This window comes from Martes martes (genome assembly GCF_963455335.1).
Source record: "Martes martes genome assembly, chromosome: 9".
Classification (NCBI taxonomy): Eukaryota; Metazoa; Chordata; class Mammalia; order Carnivora; family Mustelidae; genus Martes; species Martes martes.
In genome coordinates, this window is record NC_137896.1 from 90813267 (window position 1) to 90837654 (window position 24388).

The 24388-nt window shown below is 46.8% G+C and overlaps 1 protein-coding gene across 3 annotated transcripts in view; it reads right to left on the reverse strand.

Moving 5' to 3' along the window:
* Window positions 1-24388, reverse strand: part of EVA1A (eva-1 homolog A, regulator of programmed cell death) — a 60943-nt gene that overhangs the window by 21994 nt on the left and 14561 nt on the right. For 2 of the 3 annotated variants that reach the window (XM_080812783.1, XM_080812781.1), the window contains exon 3: window positions 4588-4710. The exons of the other annotated variant lie outside the window; for it this stretch is intronic. The gene's annotated coding sequence lies outside the window, so the exon portion shown is untranslated. The remainder of the gene's footprint in view (window positions 1-4587; window positions 4711-24388) is intronic. 3 annotated transcript variants of the gene reach the window in all.

Here is a 24388-nt window from a genome sequence, read left to right on the forward strand (position 1 = left end):
TTAAAAAAATAGGCAACGGACCTGAAAAGACATTTCTCCAAAGAAGATACACAAATGATCAATAAGCTTATGTCCAACATTACTAATCACTAAGGAACTTCAAATAAAAACCACAACGAGATACCACCTCACACTCATTAGGAGAGCTAGTACAAAAAAAAAAAAAAAAAAAAGGAAAGGAAGGAAGGAAGGAGAGAAAGAAAGGGAAAGAAAATAACAAGTGTTGGGGAAGATTGAGAGAAATTGGAACCCTCATATTTTTGATGGGAGAGTAAAATGGTTGAGGCACGATGGAAAACAGGGTGACAGTTCCTCAAAAAAATGAAACCTAAAATTACCATGAGATCAAGCAATTCTATATCTTGGTACATATTCAAAAGAATGGAAAGCAGGGACTCAAACAGATATTTGTACACCAATTATTATGAAGTATTATTCACAGTAGCCTAATGGTAGAAGAAATTGACATTCCATCCACAGATGAATGGATAAACAAAATGTGGTATATATATGTATATGTATACACACACACACATACACACACACACACACAATGGAGTATTATTCTCAGCCTTAAAAGAAAGGAATTTGTGACACATGCTACAACATAGATGAACCTTAAGGACATTAAGCTAAGTGAAATAAGCCAGTCACAAAAGAACTGTAATGAACGGAAACATTGTATGATTCCACGTATATGAAATACCTACAGTAGTCATATTCAGAGACAAAGAGCAGAATGGTGGTTGTCAGCGGCTGGGGAAAGGAGGCATTAGAAGTTATTGTTTAGTGGGTACAGGGTACAAAGTTCCAGTTTTGCAAGATGAAAAGTATTCTGGAAATGGATGGTTGCACAACAGTGTAAATTCACTTAATGCCACTGAACTGTAAGTTTAAAATGGTTAAGCTAGTAAATTTGTGTTATGTGTATTTCAGCACAATTTCAAAATAATAATAAAAATAAGGTGTTAATGTGGTACAACAGTGAATTTTGAAAGTGTTGTTCCATTTAGGGAATCCTGCAAACAAATTTTGGTTTTAAGTTAACAGAAATGGCGGTAGAATTATTTTATACTGATATTAAAATTGAAGCAAATAAAATTCCAATGTATATCTACATATAAATGTAGTTTAATTGTAAGTTAAAAAAGTTATTTCACTTTTAAAATTGGAGGGTAAATAATTGTAATCTACCACATTTAGAGATTAATTTGCATTAGATGCAAAAATGTGTTTGTGTAAAATTCGATAAAAATTCATGATTGAGAGGGAAAAAAAGAAAGGTCCACTGCAGCGAAGCTCTACACCACTCAGACCCTTTTCTTTGGCGATCAAAGTATCCAAATATTCTTCTAATATAGCACCCACGATATTGTAATTGAATGATCAGTTTACAGGTTTTCTCCTAGACTGAAGAGGCATCTGATGTATCCTTGTCACATGAAAATCTAGCATGGTGCCTGATGAAACGCTGGTTGGCTGAGAAACAAATAGAGCATTCAGGCATGAGTTTTATATGCATAAGTCTCTGAGGGTGTTTCTAAACAGGTCTGAGTGTGATTCACCTAGATGACCAAAGAATACCAGGGCTGACTGGCTCTGAGTGGGGTGCCAGGTGGAGCACTTTGTCAGGACAATGAGAAGACCACATATGAGATGGAAACTTCACTGTGGCACAGAAATTCTTCTGAGTCATGCCCCAGGCACTAACGGAGAGGGCTGTAGGAGCTAGAGGTAAGAAGAAGAGGGATGAAGAAGACAGGCCAAGGGTAAGGAAAGATAACCTCTGGATGGTCCATCCAAAGGAGCGACCGGGAAGATCCTCCATGGTCGGTCCACATGGCACAAGTCATCCTCGAGCAGGGGTCAGAGCATCTCTACTGTAAGGGCCAGGGAGTAACTATTTCAGGCTTCATGGGCGATGAAGTCTCTGTCTCAACTACTCAGCTTGGCCATTGCGGTACGAAAGCCACCACAGACAACACGTAAATGAACAAGTGTGGCTATGTTCCAACAGCACTTTATTTGCAAAAATAGGTAGTGGATCCAGTTTGGTCCATGGGCCATAGTTTTCAGACCTCTGGTCTAAAGTCTTACTACTTAAAGTATGGTTCAAGGACCAGCATCATTGACATCACTCGGGAGCGTGTTGGACCTACATAATCTTGGACACCGCCTGAGACTTTTAGAATCAAATTCCCATTTTACAAAATGCCCAGTAGAGTTTGCAAAGTGCTCTACCTGACCTCTGTGATCCCCTTCGGCCTGAGCACTAAGATACTGTAACAGCACAAGTCCAGGAGGCACTCAGTGCCTCCTTTATAAAGCTGACCTCGAGTACGAGGGCGAGTCCTCACTGGCCCTGTCACACAGGCAGTTCTCTGGGTGGTTACAGGACACCTTAGTGAGGAGACCAAGACAGAGGGCAGGGCTCGGCAGAAGAGATTCTGCTCACGACAGCATCCAATGAGACCTGGTCTACAGAAGTTAGAAAAGTGATGAATGGCAGAGCCAAACTCTAAACCCAAACCCTTCTCCCTGACTCTCCCTTAATAGAAATGAACAGTCCAAGTAGATCTGGTGATCTGCCCTATCGTTAAAACCTTTCTGCATCTCTTACTGTGGTGATGAATTTCATGAGTCAGTCTGACAGGCCATGGGGTGCCCAGATTAAACATTATTTCCGGGTGTGTCTGTGAGGGTGTTTCCAGATGAAGTTAGCATTTGAAACTGTGGACTCCCAAAAGTAGACCACCCTCCCCAACATAGGTGGGCATTACCCAGGCCCCTCAGGGCCTAATGGAAAGAAAGCTGGAGGGAGGAGGATTTTGCCCCCTTTTTCCTATCTTACTGCTTAAGTTGAGACAGCTCATCTCTTCTTCTCCAGCCTCAGTTTGGACTGTCACCATCGGCTCTCCTCATTCCCAGGCCTTCAGACTCGAACTGAATGATACCACAGGCTCTTCTGGGTCTCCAGCTTGCAGACGGCAGACCCTGGGACTTCTTATGTACCTCCTAGTGGTAGGATATATATTCCCTACTGCTTCTGTTTCTCTACAGAACAATAATCAATTCACTTACCAATATGAAGGTAAGGGGCATGAAGCACTCATCCACCCCCAAGTACCATTTTGTGGTCTGTTCCTCAGGGAAGTCCTTACCACTGTCTAGCTCCTAGAATCAGTGATTCTCAACCTCGGGCAGTTAGCCCCCCACAGGGGACATTTGGCTATGTGCAGTAACATTTTTGGTTGTCACAACTGCAGTGGGTGTTAATACTGGCATCTAGTGGGTAGGAGGGAATGATAGGCTAAACATCCTACAGCATACAGTCTAGTCCCTCACAACAAAGAACTATCTGGTCCAAAATGTGAATGTATCAAGGTTGAGAAACCCTCCTCTAAAACAAACATCATGGGGCGCCAAAGTGGCTCAGTGGGTTAAAGCCTCTGCCTTCGGCTCAGGTCATGATCTCAAGGTCCTGGGATCGAGCCCCACATTGGGCTTTCTGCTTGGCGGGGAGCCCGCTTCCCTCTCTCTTTTTTTGCCTGCCTCTCTGCCTACTTGTGATCTCTATCAAATAAATAAATAAAATCTTAAAAAATTTTAAAAAATTTAAAAATTGAAAAAATAAAACAAACATCATTACTTCATTTACCGGTCTAAGTGATTCTCAGTGTTTGTGAAGAGCATATGCATCACCAGTACTGCTGGGACGGTGTCAGAGGGTTGGCAGGCCTTGATCGGGACACGAGTCCAAGCTCTGGGCCAGTAACTCAATATTCCCAGTGACCAGAAGAACAGCTCACAGTAACGAAGCCCTCAAGAGAATGCATTTACCAGTAGCAGTTTGTTAAGTCATAACTGGGGAGTCAGCTAGCACCAGAGCTAAAGTAGGTCCTCTTGTAGACAACTGGATCCTGGGGATTATCTTGGCAAAGACAAAATCATAACTATGGAGCTGCATATTTTCAAAGCTAGGGCTTTCTCCTGCTGATAACCCATTGGATTAACCCCATACTACTTAGGGGAAGTCGTGGTTAGAGGACACTCCAGGGCCAGTCAACCAACATCACAGCACACTCTCTTTGGACAGAACCCACCAATTCTTACAAATCTTACTCTCTGATGGCCTTCTCTCATTCTGGACTCAAAGCTCCTTCAACTAATTACTGACAAACTGCAACACAATTGAAAAAACACAGCTTCTGTCCATCACTTACATCCCATAATTTTGTGTCCCTAAACACACGCTGGTCTCTTGATGAAGATGACAGCTTATGAGCACCATCTCTTAGACAGAATGGCTAATTATATGCATTGGACATTATTTTCACTGGCTTCCATTTTAGAGGTAACCTCATTCCCAGTGCTGCAAAATCATATTCTCTGGAACTCTGAGTCCACTCATTTATCTTGCGTGTAATCACTGAATGTATAAAATGAAACGTGCCCAAGGTTGACAGATTTCATCTTATACTTCAGTAGCAGCAGTGAGTAGGCCCTGGTGCATAAGCCACTGTGCAAGTGACTATCTCATTACGCAGCGTGCAGAGGGGGATAAAAGCTCATTATCCCCTTAGCTACCTGGGGAGGGATGTGCTGTCAGGAACAGAGGATCATCTGGCAAAGACAGTTCATCCCTGGTGATTCTGGTGCCAAGCAGTAGAGGTTCTGAAACTTGGTTGGCCCCAATTGGCTTCTCAGGCTCTGAAAGAAAAGAGAAATGGCACCAAAAAGAAAAAAAACAAAAAAAACAAAAACAAAAAACAAAAAAAAATAATCAGAAAGCCATCATGTGCTCAGAAGATCACGTCATGCCTTAGACCCAGCGTCATCATGAACCCAGCAGAGAAGCCCAGGCAAGGTTTACCCGGACCTCTGAAAAGATGCCGTAGCATCTCCTGAGAAGGTAAAGCCCACTGCCAGAGTTTCATACGGAGTTTGAACCAGACAGCCAGAGCAACCAGGCTCCCAAGTTCACAGCAGAAGGGGAAGCAAGGGGTAAAAGGTCAGCGATGCATGCTTCCTCTTCGCTCCTGCAGCCAAAGCCCACAACCACAGCTAGAGAGGGGTGTGTCCACGTGGCCCCTCATCCGTGAAGTTTTCAGGCCAGTCTCTTTGGAACAGGAAGGGAGGGAATTTGGCTCCCAGATGGCAGTGCCTGGATGGCCATGAAATGATGTCTCAGGCAGCTCCGTGTAGGCACAAAAAACCCAGAAGTGCTGATGCGTGGATTCCCACAGCCAGAGTCGCAAGGCCTCAAGCTATGTTCAACCCAGCTAGGGAGGCCACCACGGGCCTCTGAACGACTAGATCTGCACGACTTCTTGATGTTGCCAGCTTCACCAAAAACTGTATAGAAGGAATGAAATCCACCCCGGAGCTCCCAGGGCGCTGAGCAGTCCCCCCGCTCCCGGTATACACATGCGGTCATTTGTCCGCACACACTTCCTGCTGACTCCCGCAGCATCTGACTTCTGCTTGTTTCTCCGTGTCTTACAGAGATACGTATCCCAGCTGCCTCAGCCTCACAAAGGAATTGGGGCACCTTGCTATCTCCATTTTCCTGGTGACGAAATTAAGGGCAAGAACGAAAAGGAAACTTAAAGGACAGGATCGATAGTTCTTTAGAGACTCGAGCACCAAAGCGTGGAAACAGGTCTTTGAGACCCACTCACCCTCCCCTCTACACTAGCGAAAACCACTCAAGAACTGTCCTCAGTGTGGCCACATGGCGTCTGACAGGCAAAGGCTTGAATGGAAAAAGAGCTTCCAGACCACAGGATGGGAAGAGGATACACATGGTAGAAAGAAACCTGCTTTTCTCCACAGTACTGATAAACACCGGTGAGTGACACATCCAACACGCTAGCCTGCCAGCCACTTGGCTTCCTTTGCTGCCCCAAACTTCCCCTCCAATGTAGCAAACCATTTCCAGGGACACATCCTGGACCTCTGACATCGAATCGGGGGTGTGAGCTCCTTAAGGGCAGGGACCATGTCTTCCTTCTGCTTTTGTTCCCAGGGCCTCCCACAGTTAAAATCACAGAGCCAGTGTTGAGAGACTGTGGGTGACTGACTCACACTCAGAAATCCCACTCTCCAACCAGAACCTTCTATCTTCTACTCTCTCACCCCTGGAATCAAAGGAAACTCTCTGAGACCTCAGACTCCTTATTTAGAAAATCTTTGGGATCTAGGACTAGGCAAAGAATTCTTAGCCTTGACACCAAAATCACATTCCAAAACAAGGAAAATTGATAATTTGGATATAATCAAGATAAAAAAAAATTTCTTCTGCGTTAAGGGGATGAAAAAAACAAACTATAGAAGTGGGGGTAGGGGGGACCTGGGTGGCTCAATTGGTTAAGCAACGGCCTTCAGCTCAGGTCATGATCCTGGAGTCCCAGGATCGAGTCCCGCATCAGGCTCCCTGCTTGGCAGGGAGTCTGTTTTTCCCTCGGACACTCCCCCTTCTCATGCTCTCTCTCCCTCCCAAATAAATAAATAAAATTTAAAAAAAAAAGAAGTGGGGGTGGGGGAAATATTTGCAAATCATTTATCTACCAAAAGGAATAGTATTTAGAATATGTAAAGAAACTTCAAAAATAGTGACAACACCAAATGTTGACAAGGGTGTGGAAAAATGGACCACTCATACATTGCTCATGGGAATGTAAAATGGAACAGCCACTATGGAAAAAACAATTTGGCAATTTCTTCAAAATCTAGACATGCAATTATCATACAACCCAGCAACTGCATTGCTCCTGGGCACTTATCTCAGAGACATGAAGACTTAGGTTCACACAAAACCCATATAGATATTTATAGCAGCTTTATTTGCAATAGCTCCAAACTGGAAACAACCCAAATTTCCTTCGATGGGTGAATGTTTAAACAAACTGTGGTACATCCATGACATGGAATACTAATCAGAACAAGAAAAAAACAAACCAACTTTTAACTCATGCAACAACCTGGAAGAAACTTCAAAAAATTATGCCAAGTGAAAAAAAAACTCAATCTTTGATTGAGGTTGTGTATTGTATGACTTTATTTTTATAACATTCTTGAAATGTCAAATTATGGAAGTGGGGAACAAATTGGTTTCGGGGGTTAAGGAGGGGATGGGGCTGGAAGAGAAGTGAGTACAGCTATGCAAGGACAACAGAGGGATCTTGGTGGTGAGGGGAATGTTCTGCTTCTTGACTCTATCACTGTGAACATCCCAGCTGTGATATGGTACTACAGTCCTACAAAAGTTATCAGGAAAAGTTAAATGGAACACAGGCTCTCCCTGTGATTTCTAACAATAGCATATAAATCTGAAATTGTCTCCAGAGTCATCCTGAACCATAATCTTCACATTAAAGTTTAGGAAGAACTAATCTAAAAGACTCAACCAGGACATCAGGGGCAATTCAAAATTCTTTCTTATGAGCAACAGTTGAAGAGAAAGAGAAGAAGATGGTGAGAGTTTTCTTCTAGAATATATGAAGGGATTATGTAGGAGAAATTAGATTTGGTTCATGTGGCACCAATAAACAGAACACAGGCTAATGTCAGAGAAGGCACACAAGCTTCAGGACTGGTCAGACCTCAATTTAAAACCAAGCTCCATCAGCCCCTATCTTTAAGACCGGGCAAGTTAGCTCACCTCCTTGACCCTCTGTTTCCTCATCATTAAAATGAGGCTGATTCCTTCCTCAATCAGTCAATCAATCAGCATCTAAGCAGAGAAACAGAAACTGTTTCAAGTATTTGCAACAGAAAGAATCGAGTGCAGGGAATGGATTGCAATGATGAAGATAGAAGTACAGGTGGAAGGTGATGGAGAAGCTGAGGGATGAAGCCTGACATGATAGATGACAAAGTCAAGAGTTAAAGAACTTCTCAGATTGACATCATTTTAAAAAGATGAAATTAGTTGGCACAAGGATGGGACCATGAAGCAATCAAGAGATCAGCAACAATGGGCAGCAAACGGTTGAAGGGACAAAGGGAGGTGGCATGTTACCCAGGAGCCAGGGTCACCAGGAAGAATCTGGAACCATAGAAATGTGGGCACTATTAGAAGAGATGCTTGAGGAAGAGAGAGAGGGAGGAAATACTCTGGCCTCCTCCATCCTTCTACCCTCTAACCTCCCACTGGTGCCTCCATAGGCCAAACCCAGCAGGAAGCCAGAGCACCCTGGACTCTGAGAAAGGCAGCCTCCAGGTCAGGCCCCACTATTCAGGGCAGAAGAAGGATTGGAAGGCAAATAGGCCCAGGTGGGGTCCACTCCTGAGGTGTGTGTGAGAATACAGAGCATGTCAATGCCCTGGCACACAGTAGGTGCTCAATAAATGGTATTTCAAACTTTTATGCACCAATGTTGTATGATAAACATTTAAAGTCACATTGTCTCATCACTTTATATCCAAATACAGAGCAACACAAGCTGGGTTATCTGGCTCATGCCACATGCTCTCTACCAAGAATGCTTTTTTTTTCCTCCAAATGAGCTACATATCTGAGAAATGTGAAAAGCAGCCCTGTCCTAAAGTTTCATTGTATAAAGCAAATGTTGAATTTCCACAGCTGCTGGCTTCAGCCTACCCAGAGGAATAGTTTCAGTGAAATATTAATCTCTGAGAAAGCCACACTGGGGTAAGACTGCACAGTAATTCAAGCAGCATGTGCAAAATTTATTTAGTGTTGGCCGGGAATGGTTTTAATTATGTGAAGTCTTCAGAATGAGAAGAAAGTGACTGAAGATGTTTGACTAAATCAGTCACAGAGGCCCTGGATGCTCCCAGCTCCCTCCCCAGTTTCAGTTTATTTCTGCAGGCCCCACACCATACACACGGAGGAGGCTCCCAAGAAACCGGATAATGGCTCTGCCAGAACCCGGATGCAGCCAGCAGCAAAAACCACCAAGACAGGAAGCATCAGCACCCACAGGACGGAGACCTCCCCGTAGCATGAAGGCCAGGTATCTGGCTGTGGGAGGATAACCAGGGTAGAACAGAGGGAGGAGTGAGAATACAGAAGGAATTTTCAAATCCCAGGACGCAGTATGAAAGATGCTTTCATCAAAGGTCGCAGGTGGGTGCCAGGTGCCGAGTGTGCTGTGTGCCTCCTGGACACCTCCGTTTCCTGGAAGTCACTTGGTGAGGTGTGCTGTTGGACTTGAGGTAGTGCCTAGGAGTGGAGAGAGGGCCAGGACCCAGCTCTAAGGACCATACATGCCCTGAGGACTGGGCCTTGAAGACAGCAGAGGAGAGCCAGTCATCTGGGCCTTAAAAATGGTCACCAAACATTCCAAAAAAGTGGAAGCCACAAGGTGTCCCCTAGGCTGGTGGGACAAAGAGAAAACCCAGGAAGTTATCTTTAGAGACGGCCTTTCAGCCTCTGGATTCTGTCCACAGACACCAGAGCTCTGGCACCAGCCTGGGGGCGGGCAGGGGTTTCTGTTCCAGGAGGGCCAATGTGAGTAAGACCATAAGATAGGGGATAGGAATTTGAGAAGGAAATGAGCAAAGGCTGATCCTTTAAGGGGCTAGGGATGGACACCAAGGTTCTCATCATCAGCCTGAGGTCAGCCCATCAGGGGGTCAGTATTTGGTGCCAAAGTGGGGCTGGTCATCCTCACCAGAAGGAGAGGGGACAGGAGCCTGACCTCCAAGGGGAGTCCAGAGCTGAGGCTGGACGAGGGGAAATGGGAGTCTCCACTTGGATTTGCCAATATCTCTCCAGCCCAGCACGTCCTAAATCCATCTCCCCGCCCACCCGTTTCCTCTTTTCTCTACAGTATGCATAATCCCCTGAGCCTCCCAGTCACTCTGGATCAGACTTGGGGTTATCGTGGGCCCTTCCTCTCCCTTGTCCTGGAAATTCTACCTCCTATCCCTTCTGACTCTCCATGCCATCTGCTACGTGCCTGACTCAGAAAAACCTCCCTTTCCTCCACCCTCCCCACCCCAACATCATACACTGGTGCCAGGCTGAGCACTAGGAAGCAGTGTTCTAGTAATGCCACTCCTCTGTGCTAAAATCACCACCTACACAGTCACATTCCTTCCAACACAGCCCAACGTCCAAGCAAATGGGAGTAACTCCCTTCCTCATATACTTCCCATGGGCTCTACCTCTGGGTTTCACGGTGCTGAATGTACTTCTCCACTTACTGCATTTCTGAGTCCTACCCATCCTTGAAGATCGACGTCACATCGCCTCCTGTGAGAACTTTCTCTGACCCACCCCTGCATATGTAATTGCTCCCTCTCTGGGACTCCTGTAATCCTGCATGCCAATCTTCTGCATAGAGCAAAAGTGTGAGCTTTTAATATTTTGCACTAGGCTACAAGCTCTTTGAAAAGAGGGGCCTTACATCACATTCTCCTTCATGGAGGAGGCACAGGAAGACCCAGGAACACTGAGTTTGGCCAGAAGGTATGAAATGCAAAGGTGTCTGGGGGAATCCCATTGGAAAGGAAGGCTGGAGGCGTGCAGTGATCCTGGCGCGCTACCTGCTGGTGTGTGGGAGTCCTCAGCTGATGGGTGCCCTGACTGAGTAGACCAAATGGAGAGGAGAAGGGCTATGACAACTCTGGAGGAAAGGAGCCTGCCAGTGTCTGCTGGAAAGAGAATAAACAGTCACGGGGTCTGTCAGGAAGTCTTAAGAATCACACTGCGTACCACACTGGGCAGGAAAAGAATTCCAGCCCTGTGGGTCAGCCACACCAGCATGTGCTTGGGTAATTCTGACCATATCCTGCGTGGCTTTCTCTTCAGAATGGCGAGTAGGACCGGATAGGCTGGCAGACTTGTGGCTCCTTAATGAAGGCCATTTAAAAAGGCAATCCACTTGCCATCGTATTCCTAAGCAGTATTCCTCAAGCAGAGACTTTGGTCCACCACTGGTAGGGTCCCCCAAGTCTAGTCTCTCTGAGGCATCCGGAAATGTGGGGACTCACAGAAATCATGCCCCACCAAGGAGCACGCAAGTGGGAACAAGAAGCATTCCTAGTCATCTGACTCTGGTCTCCGTGGGCCTCCTGGCCCCAAGCTGAGTTCTCGGTCCACTATAATTATTAAAACCAGAGCATCAGTCAGAAGGGTGGAGCAAACACCCTGACGGCAGGGAGTCTGGAAGTCCAGTGCCGTCCCTCAGGGAGCTGCGGGGAAGAGAAATCCGAGGTGGGGCAACGCCAGCCTTCCTTGGCAGGAACCGCGTCGATCCTTGGGGACGTGGGCATCTTCCACCTGAGACCCTCCTGATGGCTCTTTGCCAGGGGGAGCTGGTCCCACAGCCACACGCGACCTGCTCTGTGCCAATTCAAGTCCACACAGACAAACACCGAGCATCTGGAAGGTGAAAATTCCTGAGCTGGGCAGACATCTATCTGACTGCAACAAGGAGGCCTGCCCCAGCTCTGCAGTCTCCCTGACACCCCAGCGGTCTCACACCTCACTCCAAGATGCTGGAGCTCAACCGAGGAGTTCCAAAGGTTCTACAAATGTTTGAGTCCAACTACATTTTTTAAAATGTTTTTTTAAAACCATAAGCAGATACAGTCAAGTGTGTGATAGGTCAAATGGGAGAGATCACAGACCCCAGGAGCCGCAGGTTGATATGCCCACTTCAGAAATAAGGTTCTTCGGCCAAAACCGTGCCTATGTTTGAACACATGTAGTTAATCAGGAAAGCCGCAGTTCCAAAAATGTCTTTTAACAATCAGGCCCAAGCAAGTCTTCTCATGCTTTAAAATCATGTGTGCAAGGACGCTCCCACCACCCTGGCTCATGTGGGCTGTGCTCAATTAAATGTCAGGCAAGCCTCAGGGGTATCCAGAGAGTGCACGCTCCAATAAAGATATAATAGTACACCGTGCAGTAACGAGTGATTGCACAACACACTGCACCGGGGACCGTTGGTAGCTTTGGTGCTTGTTTTATTCTTAGAGTGCTTGGCAGGCTTTTAAAGCTCCAACTCAGGGGTGCCTGGGTGGCTCAGTCGGTTAAGCGTCTGCCTTCGGCTCAGGTCATGATTCCAGGGTCCTGGGATAGAGCCCTGCATCAGGCTCCCTGCTCAGTGGGGAGCCTGCTTCTCCCTCTGCCTGCCATTCCCCCTGCTTGTGCTCTCTTTCTTTCTTGCTCTATCTCAAATAAATAAAATCTTAAAAATAAAAATAAAGTGAAATAAAATTCCAACTCAGTAATGCAGGGACACGCTGTTACCATTCATTCCTCCTATAGGTGACAAAGTGAAAGTGATAATTGAAGTTTAGGCTCAACATGGCAAATGCATCTTTTTCTTTCTTTCTTTCTTTTTTTTTTTTTTTTTGCTGTGTTAAAGGCTTTAAATGATACTAGAGAGAAACAGGCACTGAAGCTGTTGAAAATAATTTTAATAACATAATATTTCATAATGATACAGTATGTTTTGGGGAAGTATTTTCTGTCAAACAAAGATATAAATTGGTTGAAGAACCTGTTTATTCTTTTCAATTAGATCCTTTATAATTAAGGAATGCAAACAGTTGTCACATTGTGTTTGAGTCAATGTTAAAACCAATTTTTCCTCTATTCCTCCTTCAAGGTTCTGGGTCACCTTAATCAGAATAACCTGAATCTGCAAAGTATCCTATTCAAAAGTGTTATTACTTCCAATGCTGGCAGTCACAATTTTCTCAAGGCCTTACAGCTAATACAAAACACAATGATGTATTAATAGCGAGGACGCTTTGAGGCTGCAACTGTCATCCCAAACCTTCCATTTCAAATTTTCATGTTCATCCATCATAACAGTCTCATTGCTTTCATTAATTAACTGTACATTATAAGCTAGAATTATCACATAAAATAACATATACAATAAAATATTGGTTTTTTTTTTTCTGTTTCACTCATGGATAAGCCATTTAAACTCATTTAAAGAGTTTTAATGCTAAAAATTTTTTTAAGTTTTTTTTTAAAGATTTTATTTATTTATTTGACAGAGTGAGAGAGCACAAGCAGGTGGAGTAGCAGGCAGAGGGAGAGGGAGAAGCAGGCTCCCCGCTGAGCAAGGAGCCTGATGCAGGGCTCAACCCCAGGACCCTGGGATCATGACCTGAGCCAAAGGCAGTCGTTTAACCAACTGAACCACACAGGCGCCCCTAAAAAAATTTTTTAAGTCATTATGTCAGTCCATACATAGGAGAAACCCAATATATTCAGCAGGCAGGGGTTAAAGAAACAGATCTTCACTAGAAGGCAGAACCTAGAGAGTTGGTGTGCTTCTGCAGAGAACCCAGGTACAAACTTGGGGCTCAAAAAGATGATTGTTGAGTTAATCAGTGTGGCAGAAATGGTGTGTCCCTCACTCCTAATACTGGGAAAAGGAAGCGTTTTGGAAATGGAGACCCAGAAAAGGTCATGGAGGCAGTTTTGCTTGTTCTCGAAGAACCATCTTTCCAAGGAAACAGGCCTTTCTTTGTGGGAAGCAGGGCAAACCAGAAATGAGATAGTGAATGGGTATCCACCTGTGGCCACTGACCATCGGGGCCAGCAGAGCTGAAGTGTCGGCATAAGGGAAAGAGCGTCAGGAGCTCTGGACTTGTGGTGGACGAGGTGGTCAGACATATGACTTGGCGGGAAAGGAGTCCAGAGAAAAAGGGCGGCTGGAAGTGAGCAGAAGCAAAACACAGACTAGGAATCATTCACTGGTTCATTCGCTCACTCATTCATTCATTGAGCATCTAGTAACACAAGCGTGCTACTAGAGGCTGGGGTTACACAGATTAACAAGCTTCCTCAGTGTCTCTCTGGGGGGGGGGGTAGTATTGTTCCCAAAGGGGAGCAGAGGGAGCAAAGAGAGGATGGAGGTCACAGTGAAGAGGCAGCCCCCGACATGAGCCTCAAAGAAGAAACAGGAGTTAATCAAGCAGATAATAGTGAGGATGGGGAAGGGGGAGCACATTCCAACAGAGACGGCATTCATGTAGAAAGACGGGATTGAGACGGATTTGAGACGGAAATCTATACAGCTGGGGAACAAAGGCAGATCAAGAAGAATGAAGCACAAAGTGAAAGGAAAGGAACAGCAAGAGAGGACGTTATGGAAGGGGCCTGGCGTGCTCTGCGAGGGAGCTTGGACTCTTTCCTGTAGGCACTAGGGAGCCAAAGGAGATGCTATGCTGGGGACCGCACAGTATTCAGAATCTGCACGCACACTGCCCTTCACAACTGTTTCACCCCATTTGCTTGTGTGGCCTGCCACAAGAACTCCCTGAGAGCAGAACCTGGTCTTTGTCACCTTTTTATCTTTACATCCTCAGAACCTAGTGTCGTGCTGGAACGACAACAGTTGGGTGGAACAGGAACTCAACATGTACATCATATGAACCAATAAACGAATGAGCAAAGGGCAAAGTAGGGAAAGCAGAACCCAAGAGGACAAATGCAGTTGACTATGGTCTCAAGAACACTGCCAAGGGCAAAGGCTGAGACGTCAGAACGGGAAACCATATGAAATATGATAAATGAGGAGTAACTAGAGACAAAATCCATATGTCCCCAGTAGCACACAGAGGAAGCAGACAGAAAGATGACCACAGGTGAAGATACCTTGGAGTAGGATCAGTCACCTTGGCCTCGGGAAGCAGTTCTGAACTCCTGAGCTGTGTTAGGGGTTGAATTGTGCCCATCAAAAAATAAATAAACAAATGACATGGTGAAGTCTTAACCTCAGTACTCCAGAATAGGACCTTATTTGGAAATAGGGTCTTTGCAGGTTTAACCAAGTTTAGATGAGGCCATTAGGGTGGGCCCTCATCCAGTATGACTGGTGTCCTCATAAAAAGGGGACACGCACAAAGGAAGACGATGTGAAGACACAGGTAGAAGACAAAAATGCTACAGGAAGTTACCTGGCTACAAGAAGCCAGGGAGACACCTGGAACAAACGCTTCCCTTGTGGTGTCAGAAGGAGCATGGCACTGCTGATACCCTTCTGGCCTCTAAGAACTGTGAGACAATACATTTCTGTTGTTCTAAGCCATTCACTTTGTAGTGCTTGGTCATGGCAGCCCTAGTAAAGTAATACAGGCTGGTGGTCAAAACAGATGAACACCTGGGGCAGACACCTGTGTTAATCCCCAGAAGGCATCTGCCTCTCCTCCGTGCTACAGGAGCCCCACTTTTGTTTGTGTCCATCCACCGGGGCCCAAGGCCTGGGTCATGTGATTGACCCACGTCAACCATGGTGGTCTCTTGCCATTCCACTTACCATGTGACCAAATTCTGGTCACTAGGTCTCAGTAAAAGGACTGCGGTATCCACGACATAATTCAGTTGTTCTTGGATCTCTGTCTCCAAGGTCCTGTTTAAAATAGTCAAGGCAATGGGACGCCTGGGTGGCTCAGTCGGTTAGGCCGCTGCCTTCGGCTCAGGTCATGATCGCAGGGTCCTGGGATACGAGTTCCGCATCGGGCTCCTTGCTCGGCAGGGAGCTTGCCTCTCTCTCTACCTCTGCCTGCCACTCTGCCTGCTTGTGCGTTCTCACTCTCTCTGACAAATAAATAAAGAAATAAAATATTTTAAAAAATAAAATAGTCAAGGCAGAAATGGTCTCTAGCCGAATCTTGACAGATACTAAATTAATGATCAGTGGGGTTTCTAGACAACCTGACGGAGCTGGTAACTGAATTGATCTCCTTGACCACACCTTGTCAGGTTTGTCCTTTCAGAGGCTAACCTTGACCTCTTGGGTTTAAACCTGTAAGTTTTCCCTTATCTGATACTATTGCCACAATGTGACAAACGTCTCCTGGTATCTACATCAGCCAGTGAACCAGACGATATTTTAATCTAGGCACTTACTTTCAGGGATTTCCTCATCCATAACCTAAGGCCACACCGACTTCTCCACACCGTAACACACACAAATCATCCGGCTAGACCTGTACATCTGGGTTTGAGTTTTGCTGCACGGCCTTTGTCGAACACAGAAGCTCACCCCTGAGTTTCTGCAGCTTAAACATACATCCAGTCCTTGCTGCGCCAGAGGCTAATAGAAAACCATAAAGGGCAGAATGGGTCTTCACAGGGACAGAAAGAAGGGAGAGGAGGGAGCTGGGAGACTCAGGGAGTAGGGCTTTGTGCCACACCCTGCAAGGAGGGGAGAAGACTACATTTTGGAAGGGCGCAGGCTCTGACACTAGCCCTGGATTCAATCTCAGCTCCACCACGTACCAGCTCTGTGACTCTGGGCAAACGACTTCAGATTTCTAAGTTCCAGTTTGGAAAACAGGAAATACAACTTAATATCCTAAAGAATTATGCTTAACAATGAGGTCATCTATGTCATGCCCCCAGCATGGTGTCTTGTGACCAGCAGGTGACCTCCCAGGACATATGCCTGGTTCTGAGTCACACACATAGAATGTCTGAGATTTTTTTTTTCTTCACTGTAAGAATTAGTCCACTGAGCATTAAAGAAACAATGAGACATGTTCCCATCAAATGGGCCATGCAGTCCTGTCACTTTTACCTCGAAGCAAGTCACAAACCATTTCTCCCCAGGATCCCTCCTCTAGTTACCCTGAATTAAAGCAATGGCTCCTAACTGGCCTCCCTACCTCCATTCTCTCCCCCTCCTCCAGTCCAACCTCCAGCAGGCCACCAGAATGTCATTCCAGAGCAGGGACTGGTAAACTACAGCTTGCAGGCAAATCCAGCCCACTGCCTGTTTATGTGTTTAAAGTTTTACCGAAACAGAGTGACGCTCGCTCGTTTATGTCTGTCTATGGCTGTTTTGGCCACTCTGCTGGCAGAGCTGAGTAGCTGTAGCACAGACTGTATGACCTGCAAAGTTTAAAATATTTATTCTCTGGTCTTCTACAGAAAATTTTTGCTAGACCGTTGGTAACTTGTTCTAGAACACTCCCCTCGGTAACTCACCACTCTCTCCAGTAAATTGCCTCCAAATCAAAGTCTATGTCGTGTGAGTTCACCCTTCCCTATCCTCCCAGCTCACCTCTCACTATTCCCCCCTGCAACCTAATCTCCATCCTCACTGAAAGAGCACCCTCCGAACACACCAGGTCCCTTCCCCCAGCACACCTCTATTCCCTTTCCATTTAGAAAACTTCTAACTACTCTTCAATATTCCCTCCTTTATGAAGCCTTCTAGCGTTGCCCCCTCAGCCCTATCCAAAGGCACTCCTTCCTTGGAAATGATATCCCACCGATAAATGGCACGTTGTATACACTTTGGGTCTTCATATCTGCCTTCCTCACTAGTCACCCCCATGCTAAACTGTCTTCTCTCTCTCCCTCCTTCCTGGAGCACTCTGTTCTCTCCCAGCACCGCATTTACCAAAGTTTGTAATCATGCATTTCTTTGTGTCTTTATCCCTTTAATGTCTGTCCCCTAACAACTGTGAGCCCTAAGAAGGCAGCAACTAGGACTTGGTGGATTCAACACCACACTACTGTTGTGCGGCCTGGAGCCAGCCACACAGTGGTTGTTAGTTTGTTGAATAAGCAAATGACTGGACGAATGAAAAAAAAAAAAAAGATTTTGCCCATAAATCAAATACAAATGAAAGAACCGAAGACATCAAAGTTGTTACTTTCTGAACATGCATGATCCTGCCTCTCAGACCCTCAGACTCTCAGGTCTCCCATGGCCCAGAAGGGTGGGTGGGCGACAGAAGCACTGGTAGCTATGTGGATGTTTGGATCATATACACACCCTCATTCTTGGAATCAGCATGCGATGTGTACATGGCCCCTTCCCATATCAGTAAATTCAGATTCTGCACAACTGGAAGAAAGCCATATATAGGATATAGACTGAGTCCACGTTTGCACTGAACTATTCGGTATCCTGGCCATTCCCTCCTGAAGAACATCCTCTACTCCTTGTCTATTGAGGAAAGATCAGCAAGATTCCAGAAGCTTTTTCCCTCTGTCTCTCGGGAGAGTGACCTATGTGTCCCTCACACTCATACCCAGCCAAAGTGTGAAAGACCCAGGTTGGACAGGATGGGGAGGGTGTTAGGCTAGAATGATCCTTCCCTGGATCACTCATACCTTGTCCTCTAGAACCAAGGAAACCGTCAAAGTTGAAATGTGACTCTTGAAAGACATACTATGCACTTTTTTTGACATTCAAAGCTCAAGTTCAAGCAAGTTATTCAGCTGAGTTGCTGCTGCGTGTGGGGAAAAAAAAACATCCCAAGGCCATTTCCTGTGTGGCCTTTCTGATTCTGGACAGCGTCTCTCTGAAAGCCCCATCCATAAAGGCCTTCTGTGAAGGTTAGTGTATTTCTCTGAGATGTATCCAAGAAGAGCAAAGATGCCATTTCAACCAAGGCAAATTTATGAAGTTGGCAGCTGAACCCTAATTCTAGCCTTGAGCCTCCGGGATGTCAGCACTGTGAACGAAGGCAGAGCTGAATTTCTTGTTTAAGTCAAGCTTTTAACCCTCTGTGGCACCTACCTCTGGTCTGAACAACAAAAGAGTCCTATGTATTAAAACAACAGAGATTGTCTTTGGCTCTAGATAAAAGTATCTTCTCAGGGCCTGTTGGACCTGTGTCCTCTAAGCCTGGTAACAAAGCATTTATAAGGAAATGTCAGTCTTGTTTATTACTAAGAACTTCAGCGGCAGTAGCCAAATCATCTACAGTCATTCTCAGTGTAGGGTTGTTACTCCAGCAAATCACCTGATAGTGTGTCTTTCAATTTCTGTAAGATCCAAGCAACTCTATCTCCTTCTGCAGATTCACCCTCAGCCCCGATCTCCTTTCCCAGCACAGTGTGGGAATGGGGAAGGGCACAGGCTTTGAAATGGACAAGAGACACGTGACGCGGGGCCCCAGCACGCTGTGCTCTCTCACAGACTATTTCAAAGACAAATTCAGTAGATGATGTATTACACATGCATCTGATATGATCTGGATCTGACCACACGTGGTGACTCATGCTGGGCCCTGTGAAAAACATTTTCTCTACTGCCCCTAACAAAAGCTAAAGATCTGAAACACCTATCAGGAGCTTCATGAGTGATTTCCAAGCATTCACAAGGAAGCTTTCCAGAACATGGGGAGAAATCTTAAAAATCTGTGTGAAAAAGAACAATGACATAGAGATACTTCTCCCAGTGTGTACAGTGCATTCACAGCCACTCTGTGGGGCCCACTCTGGCTCCATCCCTCCTCCTGTATATAGTAACAGGTCTTTCCATCTCTGAAACACTCCCTCTCTCCTGTTACTTCCAAAGCCAAGCTTCTGGAAAGAATTGCCTATACTTGGTATCACTACCTCCTCACCTCACATTTGTTCCTTAAGCCTCCTCATCTTTCAAACTCCCCTCACCATCACCAAAAGCCCCCTAATTCCCAGATCCATGGATATCCCATTTCTTTTTTTAGTGGATTTCCACATCACTTGATGTTATAGGTTCCTCCCTCCTGGACACTCTCCTCTTCCACATGGCAGTCTCCCATCTTCTCCTGCCTCTGCCCAGCCCCTCCCTGTCGCCTGCACTAGGTCCTCCCTTTCCCCTCCCTCAGGCCACCCACTCTCGGAGGCAGTCTGGTACAGACAGATAGCACAGGCCCGGATCTGACTGCCTGGGCTAATATCCCAGGTCTATTACTTACAGCTGTATGACCTCGGGCAAGTGACGTACTGTCCCTGCGCCTCCACTTATTCATTTATAAAGCAGGTACAATAATGGCCTTCCCTGGCAATGGCTGTTGAGAGGATTAAGGCACATGAAGTACTTAGAACACACAGTATAGACTCAATAAGCATTTGCCATCATAATTCCTCTTCCCATGCTCTATCTCTCCTTGAGCAACTGAGCCATACCATGACTTCATCACCTCTTGTTAAAAGTTTGCCCTTGAACCTTCTTTAAGACTTCTCTCCTGGGGTCGCCTGGGTGGCTCAGTGGGTTAAAGCGTCTGCTTCGGCTCGGGTCGTGATCCCAGGGTCCTGGGATCAAGCCCCGCGTGGGGCTCTCAGCTCAGCAGGGAGCCTGCTTCCTCCTCTCTCTCTGCCTTCCTCTCTGCCTACTTGTGATCTCTGTCTGTCAAATAAATAAATAAAATCTTAAAAAAAAAAAGACTTCTCTCCTGAATGTCAAACCTACAAACCATGTGCCTACTAGACATGTCTCCCTGGCCATCCGTAAAATGCTTCAAGTTCAGTTTGTCTGAAACTGAGCTCATCATCTTTCCTACAAATGCTGCTCTCCCTGTCCACCGCCCATCTCTCCTGCTCCACCCCCTCCTCTCCTCCCCCCCTCTCCTCACCATGGAGTCTCCTAATGAATAGCCCCACTATCTTTCCTCTTGGTTGTCCAGGCCAAAATCCCGGAGTCATCCTAGACTCCCGCCCCTCCCTTACTCCCCCGCACAATCAGTCACCAAACTCTGTCAACTTCATTGCCAAAGTATTTCTTGAACCTGTGCCCAATTCCCCACCCTTATGGCCAATGTCTCTAGAGACTCATTATTTCTCACCTGGATGACAATAAATAACAATAGTATCAAAAATAACTTTCACCACTATTATCACACACTGATTATAGCTCAGTCACGGAGATAGACACTTCACCTACTTCACCTACATAATCCTGAACACCACCCATCCATGATGGAGAATTTGGGAGTCCCTGTCTTCAGATGAGAAGACGGAGGCACAGAGAGGTTTAATAGATAGCCTGTTACACAAAGATACAAAGACGTTGTGGGGCGGGGATGCAGACGGAGGTCTGTCTGACTCCATACCCCGGGCTTTTCCCCAATCTTGAAAACTGAATGGTGTCCTAACTGGTCTTCCTGCCCTCTATCTTATTCCTCTCCAATGTCTACTCTATGCCAGAGGAGTCTATTTTTACACTGAAACTCTGACTTCTCTCCTCTGTGTGAAATCCCATAGTAGCTCCCCAGTGCATACGGAATAAAATCTCAATTCTTCAGCAAGACTCTTCCTGTCGTGGTCCCTTTACCCGTTTATAGATCTGCCTCCCTTCTCTCCATCCACACTCACTCCCTTGCTTTCTTGAAGCACACCCTGCCTACTCACCTGGCAGGGCGGTACTTCTTCCTGGCCTCTCTGACTGTGATGTCCTTCTTTTCTCATCAGCCTGGATCCCTCTGTTTCAGGCTCCTGGACGCATGTCCTCTTGGACTCAGCTGCTATCCAAGCCCCGTGTAGGTGCCCCACTTCTTGACGGCTACCTCACTCAGTGAGTGAGTCTAGCACAGAATTTTAGTGGCACAACAGTCATTGATCGAGCACCTACTATATGTCGGAGCTCATGGCAGCCTCCAGGGATTTGGGAATCAACAAGACATAAGTCTTGCATTCAGAGAACTTGCTTTAATGAGAGAGATGGATAGCAAAATACTGTATTCCTATCTCTGAGTGTCCTGTGTCCATGCTGGACTGCTGAGGCTCTTGAGCAAAAAGAGTATCTTGTTCTTCTCCGTGTCCCCAGGACCTCACACTGGTGCAAAGGGTGTCAGCAAACACTGACAGCTTCAGATGAGCAGACGCAGCAAAGCCACAAAGCTGTCTCTGTGAGCATGCAAGCCTACACCCCCAGGGACACCCTTCACTTTCACGGGGGTATCTTTTCCAGAATCTAAATGTCCAAGTCAGTTTTCGGTACCTCTGCAACACCCTCACAGTGCCCCCTGCTTTGACATGCAGCCGGGTCTAATGATGGAGAACTTCCAGGCTGACCATCCCTGCCCCACGTAACCGACCCACGGAGAGAGGAAGGGACCAGGTCCACGTAGCAGAAAAGTGTCAGTACTGACTCCCCTTCCAGTGCTCATTCTGTCCATCCACAGGTTCACCAGCATCTCACTAGAGCAAGGAAGGGAGCTGCCGTCAGAGCGCGCTCACCCAAGCGCACAAAGGATAGGAGCTTCCGGAAAATGATGCATGTGTCTTCCAGTAAGACACATGTGTCTTACCCCTTCCCATGGGCTGCCGTGGCCTGTCTTGACAAGGTGAGCGAGTAAAAAGGACCCGTCAGCTGTGTTTGTGGAGGCGCCAGAGGAAGACAGCTTTAGGCAGGCCCTTTTGATCAGGGGTCCCTGCGCAGAAACAAGATCCCCCGACATCTGTTCCCTGCGGCTACTGACGGTCAGAATGACACAGGCAGAAGGGCACAGGGCAAAGGGGAAGAGGCTTACGTTACAGCAGGTGTTTTGTAAAAAGCCTTCTTTCCCATACAAGTTTACGGTTACTTTTCTGCTGAGCAGCATTTCCGCCTCCTCTCACCTTAGAGGACAAAGTGCAAGCTGCCTGGATGATCAAAGAGGAGGTGAGAGGAGGAGGACAGTGGTGTTGATCCCCAGAGCAGAGAGCTTACAACTGCTTCAGTCTCCCAACAAGGTAAGGCCTCAGACACCAGGCAGGGGAGAGGAAAGGGGATAAATGAGGACATGGTCATTCCCACCCCCAACCCACCCTACCACAACCCACACACCTGGTCTTGCCTTCTTCCAAACTAGATTTCCTAACAGCATCTTCAAGGATCACATGACCGTCCCGAAACTGTCTGGGGCAGTGGCGAAGGGCTTGGAGTCTGGGGGCCTGATGGGATCCCAGGTTTGCCTGTCATCTGTGGGTGGGATCCTGAGTCCTCCTCCAACACCCACCTTGGAAGGTGGTTGTGAGGGGCAATGCCAGGAAAGCAAGTCAAGTCCTTATCAAGGGTACTGACACATCAGAGTCTATTGTCATCACCCACCAGCCACTTGCCCTGGGGGGACACTGCTCCTCAGAAGCTACCACCGCCCCTTGGACTCCATTCCTTGACCCTACGATGGAGCCTGTTTCTGCCCCCGTGTCTTGTCTGTCGTGGCACTAGCACACTGTGCTGTGTTGGCTGGGTTTCTTGTCTGTCTCTCCATTCAGGCAAGGGCGTCTTGCAGGTCAGGATGAGTCTTACATGCTAGGGCATTCATCCACTCGTTTCTCTTTTACTGAGCACCTCCTACATGCCAGAGGGTCACTGAGTGTTGAGTAAATGAGGGAAGTCTTGGGATGACCTACAGAAACACTTATATCCAGGGTCCCATCAGCAAGCACATGTACCTATCACCTGTGGTGAGTCTCTTGCAAAAGGCTCTGGGGTCCTGGAGCACTGCAACTGTGAAGACAGTTCCCACCCAGGGAACTTGGCAGCCCTGGAGTCTGATCTAGGAGGTCACATGCTGGATTTTATGTAAAACAGAGCTGATCGACAACCCCCATCACCTTTCTCTCTCCTTTCCTCCTCCCACCCTCTCTAAGTTCAGCAATTGTTTCAGCCTTTTGGATGCTCTAAAGGTAACATTCAAAACCCAGACTCAGAAGGGGTCATCCACACAGTTCATCAGCCAGAGCTTTGAAAAGAAAACAAAACAACCCACAACCACCAACGCAGCTTTGTTTGTGACTGAGGTTTCTTTGCTTACTGGAGACGGTGTCCCTCCCACGGCCCCCCGGGGCTCTGGTCCCATTGCCCTGAAGGAAACAGGCCAGTAGAGACAGGAGGGAGAACCATCATTCAAAGAGCTCAGTACACCTGAGCTTAAAATTCCCCCTCCATTGTCTCCCAACAAAGAGGAACAGACTCCTGCACGGCCGAAAAGTTAGTCACCCCCCGGACCGAGGTCCCATCACCAGCCCCCATCTTCACATACCTTGGCCTCTGTCAGGACCTTCCTTGGCTTTGTACCACGTACATGCAGTTTCCTGTCTGTCACACCCATGCTCACTAGTCCCCCCAAACCCAACAAGCTCCTACTTCTCCATTAAGACCCAACTCCAATATCCTCTTCTCTCGGAAATCTCTCCTCATTCCATAGTGGCTGCTGCCTTTTGGCCCCCAGTCCCCAGCTCTTATCTCTTCTCCACTTGTCACACGCTGATGATCTGTTCGCGTGTCCCTCACACATCGCAGACTATGACCATGATGATAAAGACCATGTCCTCTTCATGTTTGTGTCTCTGGCACCCAGCACCAGCCTCTCACCCCACATGTAGTCCAAACCCACCCTGACACTTAAGATCCCATCTAATTTAGTCTAAACCAAATGCCCCTTACAGCACCAAACAGACTTTCACCTAGAGGCCAACAGTGGAAGTAGATTTCACCGGGAACACAGCCCAAGACCAAAACAGGGGGAGGTAGCTTTCCCTAGAACCAGACACCCAAGCAGAAACCAGCTTCATGAGTCTGCCTGAATTGGTCATTGGTCAGTGACGAGAAGCTACTCAAGACGGCAGTCAAGGTGTGATGTTCTGGGCCTCAGTGAAAATGCAGGCGAGGCCCCAAAGATGTTGGGTCTGACACCGCAGTCCTTATCACCCAGGGGAATCTGTTTCTCAGATCAG